Here is a 21,651-nt window from a genome sequence, read left to right as displayed (position 1 = left end):
CAGATGTAGAAAAATTATTTTCCCTATGTTGGTGGGGTGAAAAGGAATGTTAAATTTAGACTTTGTTAGAAAAACACCAAGTCAGACATTGGACTTTAAAAGCTCAAGATTAAACATGTAAAGAATAAAGGAGAAATGTATAATTTGTAAAATAGCAAGCAACTTTAAGGTAACTGAAAAGCTCTCATTTCAATGGAACATTGTAAATTGAGAAGGAAGGAAGTAAAGGAGAAGGGGATGGAAGTGGTTGACAACATGTAAAATAATCAACAGAAAATTGAAATGAGATGTTGACATAAACCTAAGTGTGTTCATGTAACAGTATGCTATTCCTGATGGTGTCTTATTTATCCGTTTTAGGTCACAGTCCCCAGTTATTCAAATGCTAACTTAGATATTGTTGACAAAATATTCTGTCCATATGATTAAAGTCCACACTCACTTGACTTTAAGGAGATTGATGGGATAACTTGAGAGGGCCAGGGACAGCCAGTTGAAAGACCTTAAGAACAGACCAAAGCTTCCTTCAGGAAGGGGCATGTAATGTGTGGATTACAAATTCAGCCCACCCAAAAGAACCTTTCCTTTCTGACAGCCTGCCTTAGAATTTCAGACTTGCCTAGCCAGCATTCCCTGATCCAGCCCATCTGTGGTCCAAGTTCTTATACTAACTCCCTGAAATATATAGCTCCTACTGGTTCTCTATCTTTGGGTTAAAACTGTACTGATAGGTAGTGTAAATGGCTCAGACTTACAACTTCATATGCACAAATTCTAGAATTCTATCAAGAAAAATAAACATGTTCTTTTTAAACGAGAAACACTCCTAATGCATCAAGAAGGCTGAAAACAGAAATGGAGGGAATTCTGAGAGCCAGGGGATGCAGGGATGGGGTCCCGAGGGAGGTGGTGTGATGACAAGAGCGTCCTATTAGGTAGACTACTCCACCCCCGAGAGCCATAGGGAGTGTGTGATCACATTTTGTTTGCCAGAGATGCTCAGACTGCTTCTTAAATTAATTTCATCTATTTAGCAACTTTTAGTTTTGATATCATTATTGATTTAAACCGAGTTTCAAAGAGGCCCCATATATCTCTCAGCCAGTTTCTCCCAAAGTTTACAATGTAGGTAAGTGCAGCACAATATCCAACCAGAAAATGGACTTTGCAACATGTGTGCATAGTTCTGTGATTTTGTCACATGTGGATTCTTGTGCCCAACAGGTCAATCAAGATGCACAGCAACTCCACAGAGACTAGTCCATGGAGGCACATCCCCACTTACCACTCCCTCATCATCTATACTACCTGACAGCCACTAATATGATCTCCAGTGCCAAACCGGTGTTATTTTGAGGATGTTACATAAATGCAATCATATGGAATGCCATCTGTATTTGTCAGCTTTTGTTCCTATAACAAAATAACTGAGGCAACCAACTTCGCATATAATAAAATTTCACAGATCACTGATATATTTCTGGACCCAAATGCACTAAAATATCTTTATATGACTCATGACAATATGTAAATTGTTAGGAATTTTTGATTAGTAAAGAAACATTTCTTTACTTTGTGTCTTTGATTATGGTGTTCTAACATCATGGAGCCAGATTTTGTATATTCCATAGGTACAGTTCCAAAGTTTTGTACTTAACTGTTGTATATGGCTTTAAAAATGGTTCAGAAGGTCCCAGTGTGGTAGCCTAGTGGCTAAAGTCCCTGTCGTGCACATGCCAGGATCTCACATGGGTGCCAGTTCTAATCCCAGCAGCTCCACTTCTCACCCAGCTTCCTGCTTGTGGCCTGGGAAAGCAGTTGACAATGGCCCAAAGCCTTGGTACCCTGCACCCACATAGGAGACCTGGAAGAGGCTCTGGGCTCCTGGCTTCGGATCAGCTCACCTCTGGCCATTGTGGTCACTTGGAGAGTGAATCATCAGATGGAAGATCTTCCTCTCTGTTTCTCCTCTCTCTGTATATCTGACTTTCCAATAAAAAAATAGCTAAATCTTAAAAAGGAAGGTTCAGGAATGTTTGAAGTCAAAGGCTTAATGGAGGGGTTGGTGTTGTGGAGCAATGGGATAAGCCACAGATGACCATGCCCACATCCCATACCAGCGGTGTTGACTGCAGCTCCAACTTCTCAGCTTTCTGCTAATGCTTTTCGTGACATAGCAGATGTTGGCTGTAGGATTAGGCTCAGCCATCCAAATGGGAGGCCAGAGCTTGGAGGTTGAATGGAGCTCAGAGCTTTAGGCTTCCTTCTGTCCCAGCCTGGGACTGGAAAGTATCTCTCTGTGTGTCTCTGTTTCCTTTTTTCAAGTAGATACCAATAAATTAAAAAAATTATATTTTTAAGGGAATGAATATTGAGACTTATATATCCTGAAAGGAAACCATGACTATAATCCATTCCACATGTGTCATGGTTTCAAGTCACAAACAGGAGATGGAACCATTCCTGTTAGTAGTTGAACTTTTAAACTATTAATTTTTTTTGTTTTTAGAATCCTTATCTAGTATTATTTATTTAGTTTTACTTATGAAAAAACTTAGGTTGAGAAGAAAGTAGGAATAAAGTTGCTGGAATTATGATGATAGTAGAAATTCATTAATATCATCAATCTCAAATTAATGACCCGTGAAATATATTCTGAAGTCCTTTAAAATTGGCTTTGCACCTCTCAAGTTTTTGTTAGTCCTAGGAACAGTATCTTTGGATTGAAGTCTGATTTCTATTTTCCTGTTTTTCACCCTCAGTTCAATTTTGAAACACCCTGTCAGAAGTACTGTATGTGGAAAAAGCCACAATGATTTCCTTATGTTCCCTTACTGCTCCTTTATGAAACAGTAATGTTTGACTTACGAGCTTAGAATATGCTTCCCACATACACTAGGAGACTCTCAACTCCAGACTGATTGACAGTTTCAAGCAGACATCCAAATGTTGTGTGTAAAATTGTTGAGAGATCTGATCTTCAACAGCTTTTAAAACCATCTCTGCAGAGTCATGAAGCTCAAACTTTCTCTCTTGGGATAATTTCTGATTCATGGACCATAGTACCAAAGTGCATTCCTCTTGTCTTATCTCTGTATGGCACACTAGACTAGAAAAAGCCCTAGGCTGGGATCCAGGAGATGTTTATTCTAGTCCTGGTTCTACTCTGAACTTCTATTAACTTCTCACGTGGCACTGACTTTCTTGAAGTCTCAGTTTGTTCATCCTTTCCAAAGGGGAACAGGATGTCTATCCAGTTTGGAAAGACAACACTAGCTATTGTGACTGGAATCAATGCCCTTTGGATAATGCAAGACACCCTTAGGAAGCCTGCTGTTTGGTTCCTTTGTGTTGTATGGCTGGTGCCTTCATCATCCTTATTCTCATTCCATTACTTCGTTGAAGGCTGTTGGCTCCCTCACTTCTGCATTCTCTACCCTTCTCCTTCTGTGGTTTGAGTGCAGAAGACAGAGACAGAGAAGAGGATCTCAGAAGAACACATGAATCCTTTGCTTCTGCAGGACACTTTATAATTAATCAAAACACTTCATATTTACTGACACTATTCAGCATTGCCTGGCCAGAAGGCAGTTTTCATTACATTTCATTTTATTTGATTTGGAAACAGAGGCACAGGAAGACTAGCTGTTCAAGGTTGTTTGAATGGTCTGGGGTGGACCTAGGGCTAGAACCTGTGTTCTGTCACAGTGGATCTGATTTTTGCCACCATTCCCTTGGGACTAATTTTGCACAGTAGACCAAGAATCAACCCTGACTGCACCACACAGGCACACATGGAAAAGGCTGGCATCAGCAAAGGAATGACCCAGCCCTTCCCTTGGACAGTGACCCAAGAAGAACTCCTGATTCCCATAATGCTTGTTTCAGGGAGGTTTTGATCTTGAGACAGCTAAGTCTCCGTCTCATTGCTGACTCTGCTTGCTCTGCTTTAGCTTGACTCATTCAGGCCCCAGTGGGCCCTGCCTGGGGAAAAGCCCATCTGGGAGTGCTCAGTACATTGCCTTGTCAAGCAGAGGAAAGAGCTGTGCTTGCAGAATGGGGAAAATTCCAGGAGGGCTCTAGCCAGAAGTCAGGGTGCAATTTTGGGAGCGGCAGTTATCTTGACACGGACAGAACATGCCAGGTGCTTGCTGCGGGTTTCTGTACCCTTGCTCATGGCCATGGTTTCTCTCTGCCATGGGACTGCTTAGGTTTGTGTTTGATGTGCAAATGTCTCACATACATGTATTGAGTGTTTATCGCGTGTCAAATGTTCTGGGATTTAGAAAAACAATGTGAAGGGTCCTGTTTCAATACTACCTTCCCAGTCCCACCTCCAACCCCCAGCCCGTGAGACACAGCATGTTCCTGCTGAAGGCTGTGTCAAGTGATCTCTGACTACAGAGAGAACTCGACCATCAGGCTTAAGCATTCAGCTCCAATGAAAAGGTCTCCTAACTTCACAAGGCACTGGACAATGCAAATAAACACAGCACTGAGATACCATTATACACCCATCAGAATAGCCAGCCATTAGAACATAGATACCACCCAGCGCTGAGGAGGCTGTGGAGCCACAGGACTTTCAGCTTACTGCTCGTGGGAATGCACAACAATGCAGAAACTTTGCAGAACTGTTTGGCTGTTTGTTGTAAAACTAAACATACCTTTACCTATGACAGAAGAGTTGAAACTTATGATGTCCCTACAGAAACTGGCATGCAGATATGTATAGTAACTTTATTCATCATTGGAAAACTTGGGAGCTACCTTTTAGTAGATGAATACATAACAATTGGGGTGTGTCCACACAACAGAGTATTATTCAGCACTGCAAGGAAATGAGTTACCAATCCATGAAAAGACAGAGACGAGTCTTAAATGAATATTGTTAAGTGTGAGAGAAGCCCATCTGAAATGTCTATAGACAGGGTATATGAAAATACCAGCAGTTGCTAGGGCCCAGGGTGAAGGGAGAGACAAATAATTGGAGTACAATTTAGCTCAGTGAAGTATTTTGTTCTATACTGTCAGAGTGGATACTTGTCATTATATGTCTGTTAAAACCCACAAACAACAGTGAGAATGAACCTTATGGTAAACTACAGACCTTGGAATATGATGAAGAATATCATCGACACATCAATGTAGGCTTATCAATTGTAAAAAAAAAATGTGTCTATCTTACAATGAGGGAGGCCAAGTCTGTGTGGGTGTAGGAGATATATGGGATCTCTTTGTATCTTGCACTAAATTTCTCTGTGAACCTAAATTAAAGGATAAAATGCATTTTGTTCTTGAAAAGAAAGCTCCACAGGGGTAGCACTGTGAGCGAGTGGATAGAGCTGCCACCTGTGACACTGGCATCCTCTATGCACACCAGTTTGTGTAGTGGGTGTTCCACTCCTGATCCAGCTCCCTGCTTAAGACCTGCAAAAAGCATCAGGGGATACTTCAACTGCCTCTGCACCCATGTGAGCTCTTACCTCCTGGCCCAACCCTAGGTGTTGAGGCCATTTGGGAAGTGAACCAGTGGATGGAAGATTTCTATGTCTATCTGTCTCTTTGTAACACTGACTTTCAAGTAAGTAAATAAATATTTTAAAAAAGAAAGCACTGTAAGAGTGGAGGTTTGCTGCTAGAGTACAAGCTTCTGGCACTGAGGGATGGTCAATAAATACGTCTTGATCTACTAACAGTCAATTGTAATCTCTGCCTTTATTGATGGGAAGATTTCCCAACGACTGCTAAGCTTGAGTAAGCCTCATGAGAGGAGAAGGACCTCTCTAGGCAGAGACACATGAGCACAGTGTGACGATTCAAGCACAGAGAATCATCAGTATAATGATAAATGCCTGGCAATGAATGGACTGCTTGGGGAACACCACAGAATCTGTGGTTAGATCATGGGCTTCTCAGGGGAAAAAAGAAATGGAGGAAGACAAAATGAGGACATGAAGTCATTGTCATGTCTTTGCAGAGGAGGAACCTGAATCTCAAAGAAGCAAGGCGACTTATTAAAGTCTCTGCATGAATAGATCCACATCCGTGCTCAACATGCAGACAATTTGTTGCTGAAGTACCTTTCTATATGTTACTTCATTTATCCCATGTTGCAACTATCTAAGATAGATAAGCATTACTTTTCTACTTTTAATGACTAAAAATAACAAGGTCTATTGGGATTGTGGCATATCTAGTTAAGGCTGTAGTAGGGGTGCCTACACCCCGCACTGGAGTCCTGCTTAGGCCTATCTGCTCCATTCCCCATCCAGCTCTCTGCTCATTTGCTTGGGGTCCAAGTATTTATATTCCAGCCTGGGGACCAGGATAGAGTTCCTGGCTCCTTGATTTGGCCTGGCAACAGCCTTTGCTGTTGTGGTCATTTAGGGAGAGAGCCAGTGGATGGAAAATCCCTCTTTTCTAACTTTCTCTGTCACTCTGCCTTTCAAATAAGTAAAAAAAAAATCCTCATAAGTAGCAAGGTCTAGAGAAACTAAGCCATTTTCATGGGCCCTCTAGTTCAGTAATGGTGGGATGGATACATCAGGATTCCCCTTCCTGATATAAATCCCAAGAAATAAAATGAAACTTCTTTTTTTCAAAAACAGAAGCAACACTGAAAAATAAGATGGGGAGTTCTGATGGACTAGAAGAAATGATAGAAATATCTGAGCAAAACAGCAGGATTCAATTTGAAGAAGACAACCGTGGAGGGTACCACTCCTGGCTGAAGGTTTTGAAGTGCTGTTAAGAATGTTGCACATCTGGGAGAGGTGGGTGCCAGAAGCAGGAGGCCAGAAGGGAGGACAGGTTGATCATGGGGGCAGTTGTGCTACTGCCTTTACATATTCTAGTCTATCTCTATAGGCAGCAGTGGATGAGAATGGAGAGCAGGGCTTGGATCAGAAAGAAATAGGACTTCATCGCAGGCAGAAAACTCTTAGCTCCCCAACTCACAGAGGTTCCATTTCCAGGGATGTGTTGCTGTCCCATTAAAATGTTGTCAAGATCCTAATCTGGAATGTGAGCCTCAGTAGCATATCCTACCCACTCTTCTTGCCTAAGCAGTTAATGTACACAGGATAGTGTACAGCACTGTGGTGCTGAAAGCTAAGCCTCTACCTGCAGTGCTCAAATCCCATGTCAGTACTGGTTTGAGTCTTGGCTGCTCCACTTCTCATCCAGCTAACTATTTCTGCAACTGGCAAAGCTGTGAAAGATGGCCCAGGTGTTTGGGCCCCTGCAGCCATGTTCCAGACCCAGAAGAAGCTAGTGGCTTCTCCCTCTAGCCTGGCCCATCTCTAGTCATTGTGGCCATTTGGGGAGTGAACCAGTGGGTTAAAGATTCTTTCTCTCCCTTCTTCCTCCTCTCTCTGTAACTCTTTCAAATAAACAAAAGATAAATCTAAAGAAATTTAGGGGAAAAAAGAGTGAACAATCGAACAGGGATCTGGACACAGGGATGTGCATCCAGTTAGAAATCACCAATGAGGGAAGAAATTACTGGCCTTCCAACATCCCTAATTCATTTAACAACTCCCCTTCCATAGCAATGGCTTTTAAAGTTCATCTGAGGTCTTAAAGGTGACTTGTCTTTTTATTGGGCCAAACCACCTTTTGAGACTATGGTGTGTTCCCAGCATTGTGAGGGTCTTCATTCCAGCCTCAGAGCAAGCTACTGAAAGCTATAGAAACAGTTACTATTTTTTTGTGTTGTTGTTGGGCTATTGACATATTAGGAGTGAACACTTACTTAACACAAATCCAGCAAGTATTATGTGTTTGTTCAGGGCCTCCCAAGGGCTGCAAGAACTGGTGGCATATGGAGGAAAGCGAAGAACCTGACATGGAAGAAGGTGGTATGGGCCCCAAGAATGGGTTTATATCATTAATGGAGGAGTGGAGGACAGCCTGGGACACTGATGGCCTTCTGAAAGCTAGGGCATTGAAAGAATGCTCCTTGGTGGTGGGCAAAGAAAAATGGCAGAGCCAGAGAATAAAGCAGAGTTGGAAGATGAGAGCATTCTGAGAGTGAATTCATGTGACCTAGACCTGTAACAACCAGAAAGCCCAGTTTTCCCAGGTTATACAAATGGATTACATAGGTTATTAGATTCCCAAGACCACTGTAATAAATTATTCCAAATAAGATGGCTCAAACAGGTGTGATGGAGTGGGCATTTGTGGTAGAACAGATTAAACTGATGGTTGGGAGATCTGTGGCCCATATCAGAGTACCAGTCCAAATTCTGCTTATTTTGCTTTCAATCTAGCTTTCTGCTAATATCCAAGTTCTTATACCCTATCACCCATATAGGAGACCTGGATGGAGTTCCTGGTTCCTGGCTTCAGTCAGGCTCCACTGAGGCTATTGTGGGCATTTGGAGAATGGCAGTGAATAGAAGATCCTTCTTTCCCATGTCACTCCCTGCCTTTTGCTCTCACTCTGTAATTAAAATTAATAAAACTCAAAAAAGCAGAATTTAAAAGAAGTATCTATTGTCTCAAATTAAGGTGTTGGCAAGGCTATTCTTCCCCTGAGCTCTGAGGGAAGGAACCCTGTCATTCCTTCAAGTTTTTGGTAGTTGTCAGGCACCCTCGTGTTCCATGGATTCTTGCTACATATTGCTCCAGTCCCAGTCCCCACTACCTTATTAATTTTTTTTTCTGTAAATCTTCACATAGAAGACTTCTTCCAAGGACACTTGTGATTGGGGTTAGGCCTACCCTAATGTAGCATGACCACATCTTAAATAATTACACCTGCAAGGGCCCCACATTCTGAAGTTTCAAGTGGATATGAACTTTAAGGGGACACAATTCATAGGTCAGGCAAATATGAACTTCTAGGGAACACCATTCATAGCTTTAAGTGGATCTGAACTTACAGAAAAGAGTTCATTTAGTCCAGCAGAATGTTATGACTGAATCCTTTCTGTAGGTGGTATGATTCACCCATCTTGTGGGTACAAGGACCAATCCTGTAGGCTTCAAAGGAGCTGGTCCCTGCAGGTACCCTCTACAACCCTACCCAATGAACTGCCTGCCATTGTTGTTCAGAGATTTCCCTAAGATGCCCAGCAGGGGATCTGCCTCTTCCCTATTTCAATTGTTAATTTCCTATGTGTGGGCCATAGGAATTTCGTCTATCTGCCTTCAGATAGTTTGTTTCGCAGACAATATGCAGTTTTCCAGTTTCTATTTTAAAGCTGTACACACATTTTGTCAATGGCGGGAGTGTTATGTAATAAGTACCATTTTTGTCAAAACCTCATCTCACCTCATGGCCTGATACAGGAGGAAGTTATCAGTGTGAAATTTTCTGCTTTCTCTTTTAAGGTGAAGAGGATATTTCAATGGATTTCATACCTCACATCTCCAAGCAAGTTCATTTTAAAAATATCATAGGTACTATACATCCATCTCCCATGCAGCATGCCAGCAATGATGGTACAAATACAGCCTAGTTCTCTGCCTTTGCCTTTGCAGGCATTTCAGAGAGGTGCCCTAGAGGGAAGCAGGCAGACCGATCAACATAACACATCTTCAGGAGAGGAACATCACCAAGAATGTTTATCCTTCTAATGGGTTATGATGTTGGAGTGTTAGTACATTTCGAGCTTGTCATGCAGACTACTTTGGTTTATAAATGATAGCTACAACAGCTCCGGGGGGCTTCAGCAAGAGACAAACTACTGCAGAAAAATAGTTTTGCTTTGTTCCAGTCATGCCTTTGTGAGGGTCAGGGTTAGAAATCCAGCTGATGCTGGATTGGGCAGGGCTAGGTACTGCTGTATGGGGGCCACAGCAAGGCTGGGGAAGGACACATGCAGAGATGTGAGTCTGAAGATTGTGCTGAATGTGGGAGTCAGCTTGTGAGACAAACAGTGGGAGGATGCAAAGTTCCATTGGACAGAAGTCCACAGTAAGATGAGTTCCCCCCAACAGGAAGGGGTAGACATGCAACTGGAGACAGGAGGATTCATGTCATAGTCATCGAGCATAGGTTATTGGGTCCTGGTCATGGGAAACTGGGGAAACTGGATAGTAAGGACATCATGTAGTCCAGCTAACTTCTGTAGACATTCCATCAAGGACTCAGGAGGAAATGCACACTTTTACTTATGTTATTTTTTCTTTCTTTAGAGAGAAAGACAGAGAGACACACCCATACATACATACACACCCAGAGAAAGAGAGAAAGAGAGTGTGAGATCTTCCATGCATTGGTTCATCCTCTAGATGGTCACAATGGCTGAGGCTGGACTAGGCAAAAGCCAGGAGTCAGGAGCTTCTGCCAACTCTTCCTCATGGGTGCAGGGGCCCAAACACTTGGGCCATCTTGTGCTGCTCTCCCATGCCATTAGCAGGGAGTTGGATGAGAGCTGGAACAGCCAGAATACAAACCAGTATCTATATGGGATGCAGGCATTGCAGATGGCAGTTTTACCAGCTAGTGACCCCTAGGAAGAAAATCAAGATGGGTCTTGCTAGCTACTTTGTAAATTGTATCACCACAGAAATGACTTTCTGATACTATCTGTACTGGCCTAACTGTTACCCCCCAGATTCATATCTGCTGTGATATCATAAAGTGACCTTATATGGAAATAGCACCTTTGCAGATGTAATTATTTAAGTTGATGTCATACCAGATGAGGATGGCTCTATACAATGTTCAGTACCCTTACAAAAAGGCCATGTGAAGACTCATGGGAAGAAAGAGCCTGGGTGAGGCAGGTACAGGAATGAGATAGCTATGAACCAGGGATTGTTTCTCAGTCTTTTTGGCTAAGATCAAGTGTAGCTATGGATCAAGGAACATCAAGAACCTTGAGGATCCATTGGAAGTCAGAGAGAGAGAAGGTAGGCATCTTCCTTAGATCTTTCACAGACAGCAGTGCTGCAAGTAGTCCCCCAAAAAACGACCATATCACCCTTTGGTGCTGTTTTCTGTAGCTCTGGGTTTTATGTCCCAGGCTCACAGAGTCTCTGAGTGTTGTGAATCACCCAGGGAGACTGGGGAACTTGTTATCTTTGGTTAGTTAGCACTGGTGCAGTAAAAAGACAATTAGACTAAAAAAATGAAATAACCCTGGGTTATGTTTTATCACTGATACATTTATTCACTTAGCAAACGCTTGTGGAACACTCAACACAGATCTGGCTCTGAGTTAGGTCCTGAGGAGACAAAGAAGTGTCCCAATGTATCACAAAGTGGTGGCTGATCAGCCAATTTCTATCCAATAAGGCATAAAGGATGACCATGGAAGATTAGGAATGCCGTTGAAAGGTATAGCAAAGGTAGCTGAAGGGAGGTGGGAAAGAATCTCTGGAAGTTACACTGCAATGGGGTCTTGAGGGTCCGTAGGATCAGAGAGGGAAAGAAGAGGAAAGGCATTTGAAAGAAGAGAGACAACAGGAGCCATAGGGTAGAGGTGGCATTTACAGGTACTGACATCCAGTCTGCATGGCTGGAATTTCAGCCTGCAAAGCTGAGGAGAGTGAAGATGCACGTGGAGATGTGTAGTGATCTCAGGTACACACTGAGGAGTTTGAACTTGGCCTGTTGTGAATGAGAAGCCACAGAAGCAGACGGGAAAACTACTGAAATGTAGACTGGAGTAAGTTCAGAGACAAAGGCAGGAAGAGGAAGTTGTTGGCAACTGTTGATGTGGGAGATGTTGTCATGCTGAGCCAGGGCAACAGGAGAAGGAAGCAATGGTTCCCTTCAACACATATACAGGAAATTAGCCCAGAATTTGAGCCTTGGAATCCTTCATTTCTTGAGTCTTAATTTCCTCATCAGTAGAATGGGAAGATTGATTCACAGACCAGAGTTGGGTTGGGGGGGGGCGAATTAAGCCAGGTTCCAAGGGCACAAACACTTAGCAAGTTCTCCAGCTACTTCATGGAGGCGGCTGTCACAAGCTTTTGCAAATTTGTGGAGTGGCCCTACTTTTAGTCTCGAGGACTGCTGACCTGGAGAAACATGTAACTATGAAGTGATTTGATAAACTGATTCAGGAGTTTAAAATGTGATTTTAAAATTTATGTTTTAAGTACTATTATGCTCTTTCTAAAATACATAATTATGCTCTCTGCTCCTACAATTTTATCTATTATAAAAACTGAACATATCACTGTCACTTTTTATTGCAGGATACTGGCAGAATATGCTTTACCTAGCAGATGTGTTCCTGAACATTTTACTTGTAAATTGATTTTAAAATGAGTCAAATCATACTTTACTCACACTAGGGAGACGCATTTCAAAGAATCCTGTGGTTTTGACTCTTCGGGTAAAATTAATGATTATAAATTTCTGGAGGGGTTAAATAGGAACTGCTACCTACATAAACTGAGTGGTGTGGCCTATATAAAATATGCATGCATATTTTAATATTCAAAACAACACATAAGATATGTTCAAATGTACTGGGCAATGTCTCTCTCCACCTGTTGTTGCGTGGTTGTACTCTTTTTAAAAACCCATCCATTGTAATTTAGCACATTCTCCCACCAAACATGTCAAATTAGAATCTCCATTCATCATCTTCATACTTGCCACAGACCCAATCCCAACCCTCCCATGACTGACAAGAGATCAATTCACTTTCACAATATGATCCTCAATGAGACAATCAATTATAAACTTTTTATTTAGCATTGAGTCAGCATCTAATTGCATTTTGATTTGTTTCTTGATGTGCTGTTACAGTGTTCAAATTGGACATGGAAAGTCAGATGAGTCATATTTGCCTAATTATAACTTATAATTGTAAAGCACAATAGCATTACTATGGCAAGTGATACAAATAGATACTGAAAACATTCAGACAGGGAAGATTTGTGGTATTTATGATAATTGCCATTTATGAAAAATATCTACTCTCTTCCAGGAAGTATACTTGCTGCATTATTTTTATTCTCTACCCAACCTTAGCAAATATTTCGCATTTTGCAGACATAAAAATGGAAGCAATGCAGTTTTAAGTCACTTGCTCCCAAAAAAACCATCTACCACCTGGTAGAGCAGACTGAACCCTGAACTAATGCATGTCAGGACCTCTTGTGTGGAGACCTTGGTCTGCAGGTTTATGTGGCCCCACAATCACCTGTGCACCTGGCTTCTTCAACGACCACCAAGGGATTTTTTTTTTTCTTCACCTATGTGACTCTCTCTGCCTCTGGACATTTTCAGTAAAGTTACAAGAAGGCCTTGAGCAACTTTTAAACAGCATGGCATTCACCTTACCTTCCCATAATCAATGAAATCCAACCTGAAATCCAAGAATAGCTAAACCTCTACTTCAGTCCCAAGAGCCATTTCACTTACTGAAATACTTACCACACTACCATCCAATTACTATGTAAAACACCTTGGGATACCATTAATACAAAAGGTTATACATTCTAAAACCCAAGTGTCATTTTGTATTAGACATTTTCTTAAGGGCTACTTATCTCAGGATGGATTCCAAGAATGAGTGCTTAATAATTATTTTGCATTTAAACAACCTACTTATGAATTCCAGGGATACATTTGTGTCACAGTAGGCTTCCGCAGGATACAGCAATTATGATAAATGCTTAGGGATTAGCTGCCACGATATGGCAGGCTGGCAAAATGACACACCTGTATTAGATCACTGGTGGGTCACCAGGAAAAAAAATCCTTCCTCGTTCTCTACCTCCAAGCCTCATCCCAGAAAATGGGCTTGAGTACATGTTTCTCAACTCATTGAGAAATGACATAAAACCCCACAGAATCTACACAAAACCCAAAGACCGAACCTAGACACTGATTTTGTTTTTCATGTGGTAAACTGCAACACAAGCATATTCCTCTTCAAAGTTGCTGGGAAGAAGATTTTTCAGAAGCCAAGGTATTTTTACATAGACTCTTCATGAATTTGACGTCAAAGCCAACTGAACCACAGAAATTTGGAGTTCAGATCTATTTAGATTTAGGAAGCTTGTCTTTGAAAGGGTAGGCTATAATCTGAGTGAAATGATGGTTTGGATCAAACTATGTGGATCTGTTCCTATGCCCATGTATATAAAAGTGGCATTGGGAGGAGAAAAATGTTCAGTTAACCTCTTAGGAACCCAAAACAACCAAGCTCTATACAGGTTTGGTAAGTGACTGCTTCTTGACAAACATTTAATAGTCTCATTAAGTCATAATTTAAAAGACTGGGTTTTTTTTTTTGGCCTCAAACAAACAAAACTCTGTTAGATTCTAATAAGGGTTTTTGAAACAGCTGTTTCATGCTGCACAATATGTAATGACCTTATAATTGTATTAGATGTGGCATGGAAATGTTTATGTTTCTTTTCTAGGCTGAAATGTGCTAAATAACAGAAGCCAAAGAAAAGGGATTCATTACAAATTCCAAGGGCTAAAGGGCTGCATTTCCTGAGCTGGAGGAGGGTGGACATCGGAAAATTCCACATGGGGGCTGGGCTGCAGCAGACTAGGGCTGGCCAATGGATCCCCACGCGGTTGGCTTCTCTTCTGAGCCTACCAAGGTACCCAGTCCTTCACCTCAAACATCTAAGCACTTGTCTGGCCCACGAGGCCTTGGAAACACCTGCACACAGACTTTAGGGGTGAACCCTACCTTGACTTTCCCACAGCACAGGAACCGCATGAAGGCAGCTTGCTATCCAGCTCTGTTCTGCCGTGTTTGCTTTCCCAGCGCAGGAAGCTGACATGCGTGAGTCTTACACGTGTGCTCTGTGTCCTTCCACTTCTCCTGGGGTCTGGCCAGTGTGAGACACTGCAGGAGGGAGCAGAATGAGCTCAGTAAACATTTCTCCAGTTCTTGGTTCCTTCCCTCTTGGGTTACAAGGCATTTATGTCATCTCTAACAAAGATCTCAGCTTCTGCAGGGAGGCCTTGCTTGGATGGCTCTCTGCCTGGAGTTCTGTAGGCTACTGCCCCCTCTAGTTCCTTCCACACCCTTCACAGTTCCTAAAGCCCCGGGATGCATCTCTAAATGATGACCTTGTACATCAACTCTTAAAAAAAAAACCACAAACATAAAATGGAAGAAAACAAGCAAAATCCAGATTTATAGTGTTTACTGTTTTCCAGGTTGTAATTCCACCATGTTTGATTACAAGCTACCGACATGACGTCATTCAGATAGGGCTAGGAAGGGACAAGAACAGTAGATACCTCGGGGTGCTGTGGCTGCCTCAGCACTCCTGCTTGTCCACAACCTGCACATACCTGGGCCAACAGCCTCTTCATTCAGTGCCGCACTGACAACCCATTCCACTACCCCTCACCTTCTTCCAGGGTCCAGACTGAGAGGACCTTCTTCCAAAGTGGGGCTTTATAAAATGAAACACTTGCAGTGATGGAGAATCATCTCACTTGCAGTTTATCCTTTTTTTTTTAAAGACTTGCATATTATAAAGGCAGAGTCAAGAGACACACATAAATATTTTTCTATCTGCTTGGTCACTTTCCAAATGGCTGCAATGGCTGGGCTGGCCCAGGCTAAAGCCAGGAGCCGAGAACTTGGGTAGGATCTCCCATATGAGTAGCAGGGGCCCAGGGACTTAGAAAATTTTCTGCCGCTTTCCCAGATACATTAGTAGGCAGTTGGGTAAGACTTAGACTTGGGACGGGGGAGGGTGCAACATGGTGGCACAGCAAGCTGATCCCCTGCCCTGCTGCACCTGCATTCCATATGAGCACTGGTTTATTTCCTGGCTACTCCATCTCCATTTCTGATCTAGCTTCCTGCTGTGGCCTAGGAAAGCAGTAGAGGATGGCCCAAGGCCTTAGAACCCTGTACCTGTGTGAAAACATGGAAGAAGCTCCTGTTTCTGGCTTTGAATCAGTTCAGCTCCGGCTGTTGTAGCCATTTGGGGAGTAAACCAGCAGATGGAAGACCTCTCTTTCTGTCTCCTGTTCTTTCTGCAAATTTGCCTCTCAAATACAAATTTAAAAAAAGCTTTTTTTTAAAAAAACATTTTTATTTCAAAATAAATTATTTAAAAGTTTTTAGTTATTTTCATAGGAAAGACAGATTTACAGAGAGAAGGAAAGACAGAGAGATTTTCCATCTGCTGGTTCACTCCCCAAATAGCCACAATGGCCAGAGCTGAGTCAGTACAAAGTCAGGAGCTAGAAGCTTCTTTCTGGTCTTCCACATGGGCACAGAGTCCCAAGGCTTTGCGCCATCCTCTACTGCTTTCCCAGGCTACAGCAGGGAGCTAGATGGGAAGTGTAGCAGCCTGGACTGACACCCATATGGTATCCTAGTGGTTGCAAGGTGAGGACTTTAGCCACCAGGCTATTGCACCAGGCAAAACTATATATATACACACACACACACACACACACACACACACATATATATATATATATATATATATATATATATATATATATATATATATAAAATTTTTATTGTTTTTTGATATAATCTAGTTGGCAGTGGGGTTTTCTTCCCCCCCCCCAAATTTCCTCCCTTCCCCCTGTTTTCCTTTCTAGAATCATAATGTGTGTCCATCATGAATTTTCCCAAGTCCATCATGCTTACACTGGAGTATCTCTCAGCCATGCAGGAGAATAACTTTTCATTGTAGGTTAATTCTTGTATCCTGGGGTCCTAATATAGGTACAGTGAGGATTAGGCCTTAATTGCCTATGGGCCATACTGTTAACAGTTATATGTAGACATTGGCAATCACAGGTGGTTATAAACAATCCACCTCTTATGGGTGCTTAATTAATGAATTACATCACAAGTTCTTGTTGCATTAGGTATAAGTATGAGGTAACATTGATTAACACAGAGTAAAATTCACATTTGGTATCACTAGATTTGACATCATATTATATTATATTAGAGCAAACATATGATATCTGACCTTTTGGGATTGGCTCATTTTCCTTAGCATTATGGTCTCTAGTTTGGCTCATTTGGCCACAAAGTAATACATTTCATTTTTTTAATTGGCAAGTAGTATTCCATAGTGTAGATGAAACACAGTTTCTTTATCCAGTTCTCTGTTGATGGGCATTTAGGTTGCTTCCAAGTTCTTGCGATTGTTGATTGTGCTGCAGTAAACATTGGGGTGCATGTTGCTTTATCATATAACAAGTCTTTTGGGTATATTCCTAGAAGTGTATTGCTGGGTTGTATAGTAGGTGAATTTTTAATTGCCTAAGTGTTCTCCATACTGACTTCCCTAGTGGTTGCACTAGCCTGCATTCCCACCAGCAGTGAAGTAGAGTTCCCCTTTCTCTACAGCCTCGCCAGCAGGTTTTGTTGGTAGGTTTTTGTATATGGGCAATTCTTTCAGGTGTTAGGTGGAACCTCAGTGTTGTTTTTATTTGAATTTCCCTTATTGCCAGAGAGCTTGAGCATTTTTCCATGTGTGTTAGCCATTTGAATTTGCTCCTTTGTAAAGTGTCCATTTCTGGTGCCCATTTCTTGACTGGTTTGTTTTGATGTTATTGTTGTTCTGGAGCTCTCTGTATATTCTGCAAATTAACCCTTTGTCTTCTGTGTAGTGCGCAAAAATTTTCTCCCATTCTCTTGGTTTCTTATTTATTTTGTTGATTGTCTCCTTTGCTGTGCAGAAACTTCTTTGCTTAATGTAGTCCCATTTGTTTATTTTGGTATTGACTTCTTTTGCTTTTGGTATTTTTTTTCTAAGAAGTTTTTGTCAACCCAAACAAAAATCTTTTTTTTTAAAGATTTGTTTATTTTATTACAAAGTCAGATATACAGAGAGGAGGAGAGACAGAGAGGAAGATCTTCTGTCTGATGATTCACTCCCCAAGTGACTGCAACGGCTGGTTCTGTGCCAATCCGAAGCCGGGAACCAGGAACCTCTTCCAGGTCTCCCACATGGGTGCAGAGTCCCAAAGCTTTGCGCCGTCCTCAACTGCTTTCCCAGGCCACAAGCAGGAAGATGGATGGGAAGTGGAGCTGCCAGGATTACAACTGGCGCCCATATGGGATCCTGGGGCGTTTCAGGCAAGGACTTTAGCTGCTAGGCCACGCCGCCGGGCCCCAAAAATCTTAAAGAAGTAGATCAGATGGGACTTCTGAAGTGGTGTTCCCATAGGAGATGCCGGCATTGCAAATGGGGGCTTCACACACTATATCACAGTGTCAGTCTCCATGATAGTTTATCTCTAATCAATTTATGCTCTCAGAAGTTGTTTCCCAAGAGTTATCATCTTCCCTGGATTCTGTGCATGGCATACAATGATACAGCCAGTTCATTTCAAATTGCAAATTGCTTGAGCTCATCTCTCTCTAACTAAGCACTGAAAAAATGATTTATGGCATTTGGGGTAGAGATGTATGTTCATACAATCACTGAAGCAGCAGCAGTCCAATTCGAGCTCCACCAAACCTTCCTTCCTGGATCTGGGATGGCTCTGCTCCAGCATCCACTGTCCCAGGGCTCCACTGCAGTAATCTTTCCCCGTCCTCTGGTTTCAGCTCTGCTGGGCCTCACATCACCAGTGCACTCCATGTCACTGTGTGCATTTGTGGCTCTGGAGTCTTCCCACTCGCATTGCTTTATTTTTTCCCTTTAGGTTCATCCTTTCCAAGCAAACAAGTATTTTCAGCTTATTTGGTATCATAAGGGCACTCAGTGGTTCATCAACTAGATTGCCCTGGGATGGCTACAAAAATAGACATAAGGAGATGCTCAATTATTCCTCTTGGTGCTAATACTATACTTACTGGTGCTGCTGCTGGTCATACCCGTCTTCCCTGTCCAAGGAGCACTGATTATTGGCCTGGTACTGTATACAAACAGTAGCTTCCTTAACCATCATATCTATCAGGGTTCTTACCAGAAAATAGATAGCATATTCAGTATTTTTTTTGTGGAATTGAAAAGAGTTTAATAAAGAAGTTGCATTTACTCAGGATTAAGAAGCCCTGCTAGAAACGGTGCAGCACCTTTATTTTTTTTTATTTATTTATTTATTTATTTATTTATTTATTTATTTATTTATTTTTATTATTATTAATTTCATTGCATAATGTGACACATTTGTTTTTATGCACTGGAATTCCCCCCGCCCCTCCCCAAACCCTCCCCACACCCTCTCCCCACGGTGGATTGCTCCACCTTGTTGCATTTCCATAGTTCAAATTCAGTTGAGATTCTTTCATTGGAGGTTTTGACCAATCATAAAGTCCAGCATCTTATTGTCCTGGTAAGTTTTCTTGGTGAGACCATCTCTGGTCTGAAGGTAGAACCAACAGAGTATCATCCCAATCAAGTAAAAAACCCAACATAATATTTACAGCCATTTACAACATTATGGCATTAATTGGCATGGTACTGATTAACCAATATGTTACTACAGAAATGCATGTTCTCGGCCACAACCTGTGACTTCCTCATGGACATTTCAATTTTGGTTTATATTTAACCATGTTCTATATACCTTAAAATGGCTATATATTGCTATTCAGCTGTCTCTTGTCTATTTCAATGTTAGTATTTAGCATTTTATAGCATTGAAGCATGATTTTGCTGAACCTGGTTGTTTTTCGGGTAGTCTAACTCTATAACTTTAACAGGACAAATGTCAACAGTTTAGGTGAACGTTTTTGGGAGCGGTGTGCAGAGAAATCTTCAACACCCCAGAGAGGAGTAACTGATCTTTGTGTCCCACCCAGTGAGTTATAAGTGCATCCCAGCTGGCCGCTTCCTGTCTGTTTCTAAACTTTCCTAGTTGTTCTCTGTCTATCTATTCTAATTTGTTTGTTCATGTTTGTTTGTTGTGAGGGATTTCTGGAGCAATCCTGATGGTCCTTACAAAAGAGGGTGGGGACCCAAAGTTGCAAGCAGACAAGGACCAGAGAAAGCTCCTCTCCCTCGTCCTGAAGGAAGTTTACTGTTCTTCTGTTTCTGCGGACCGCTCAGGGATCCTGGTTGTCGTTCCGATGACCCTGGATCCTTCAAGGCAGGAATTGGGCTTCTTCCATCCCACATTGTAGGTCCAAATGGGGGTGAGTGACCTCAAAGTTCTTGGCCTCTGAAGGCACTCCTTTTCCCCAGTAGTCTCCTTGGCAGTAGGGATGTAGTCCTCGGTGGTCATACTGATAGTCCTTGGTGAGGCTTTGGGAGTCCTGAGGGTTGGGATACAAGCTTCCTCCTGTCCCCCTGGTGCGGCACCTTTAGACCACCAACAATGGAATCCCCGCTACCATTACAGCACTAGGAAATGGCAGGGAAACAGCATTCTCAGAATTCAGAGTGAGCTGTGGTTGTAGAAGGGAAGTCACCTTCTGCTACAGGTGCTTTGCCTGTAGAAGATCTCACTCACTTTCCAATCTACCACTTATAGAGTGCGTGGTGGTCCCAAGAGTTTTCAGAAAGCTCACAAAAAGGCATATTATGAAAAAAATACATGCATGAATTTCTAACCTGTTTTGCACCAAACCAAATTAAAATTTTAATTTGATTTTCCTCTAGAAACTTCAAAAATAGTTATTTGAAGGTAGTACATAGTATAATTGATAGAGGGAACGATAAGTGAGGGCGAGGAGGAGAAGAGAGAAGAACAGAAGAGGAAGAGAGGGAGGAAAGGGAGAGGGAGAGGCAGGAGGGGAGGAGGAGGGAGGGGGAGAGAGAGAGAGAGAGAGAGAGAGAGAGAGAGAGAGAGAGAGAGAGACTCCTCAAATGGCCACAACAGCCACGTCTGAACCAGGATGAACCCGGGACCCAGGAAGTCCATGCGATCTTTCACATGTGTTGGGGGTGGGGCATGGATTCAGGTACTTGAGCTATCATTTATTGCAGATCCAGGTGCATTATCTGAAAGCTGGATTGGAAGTGGAGTTGCCTGGTTTTGAACATAGTGTTGCAAGTGATGGCTTAACCTGTTGTGCCACAATGTCATTTCCCATAAATATTTTAAAGTACCATCCTACTGGGGAATTAATAAATGCCCTGACTCCTCTATTCTTACCTTCTGTTGGTGGATTCTCAGTGGAAGTGATAGGGCTGAACAGCCAGGTGATACAGCTCATAAACCTCAGGCTCCTGGGTGTTAAGGACAATGGGTGGAAATGAACCATAGAAGAGTCAGTGCCAACCCCAACACGCGAGTACTCCCATTATTCTCAATCAATGAAGCAGCTGGATTTGAACCCAGGGAATTCACTGGCATAGCTCATGCCCTCAGCACTATGCTACATGGCTTCCCAAATACTCATCATAGAGGCAGAAGGGGAGAAAATATCCAAACCATATCCTCTTCCAGAGCATACCTATAGCCCTAGAGATGTCACAATCATTTAAGTCAGGAAGCAAGTGAACTTTTTAAGAGGTCATCCTGGGTGGGATAACCAGTATCTTACACTGCGATAAAAAAAATCAATTGATTTATGGCAGTGTGCATTTGGTCATCTTAGTTCTGATCCTTGGGCCTTCACAAACCAATTCTGTCCCTTTCACCACTACATAGCCCCTTGAGTTCCCACTGCCTCTTCCTTTCATGTTTCCCGACCTCATTAACATTCACTGTCTTGGCTGCCTCTTGGCTGGCATTAAACTTGCCTTCATTGAACAGACCTCTTTCCTAGATATGTAATCTGATGCGCACTGCTCTTAGAAAAAGGCAATCATGTTAGAGAA

General features: G+C 42.3%; 1 protein-coding gene across 1 annotated transcript in view; it reads right to left on the bottom strand.

Moving 5' to 3' along the window:
• RORA (RAR related orphan receptor A) overlaps positions 1 to 21,064 on the bottom strand; it is an 808,637-nt gene extending 787,573 nt beyond the window's left edge. The window contains exons 1-2 of the mRNA XM_058665752.1: positions 20,984 to 21,064; positions 14,631 to 14,789 (exon numbers count right to left, since the gene is read on the bottom strand). The gene's annotated coding sequence lies outside the window, so the exon portion shown is untranslated. The remainder of the gene's footprint in view (positions 1 to 14,630; positions 14,790 to 20,983) is intronic.
• Between the last annotated feature and the right edge of the window lie 587 nt (positions 21,065 to 21,651).

The sequence above is a fragment of the Ochotona princeps genome, chromosome 6 (assembly GCF_030435755.1).
Source record: "Ochotona princeps isolate mOchPri1 chromosome 6, mOchPri1.hap1, whole genome shotgun sequence".
NCBI classification, from domain to species: Eukaryota; Metazoa; Chordata; class Mammalia; order Lagomorpha; family Ochotonidae; genus Ochotona; species Ochotona princeps.
The sequence above is the reverse complement of the archived record's forward strand: the minus strand, read 5'-3'. Positions and strand labels throughout refer to the sequence as shown.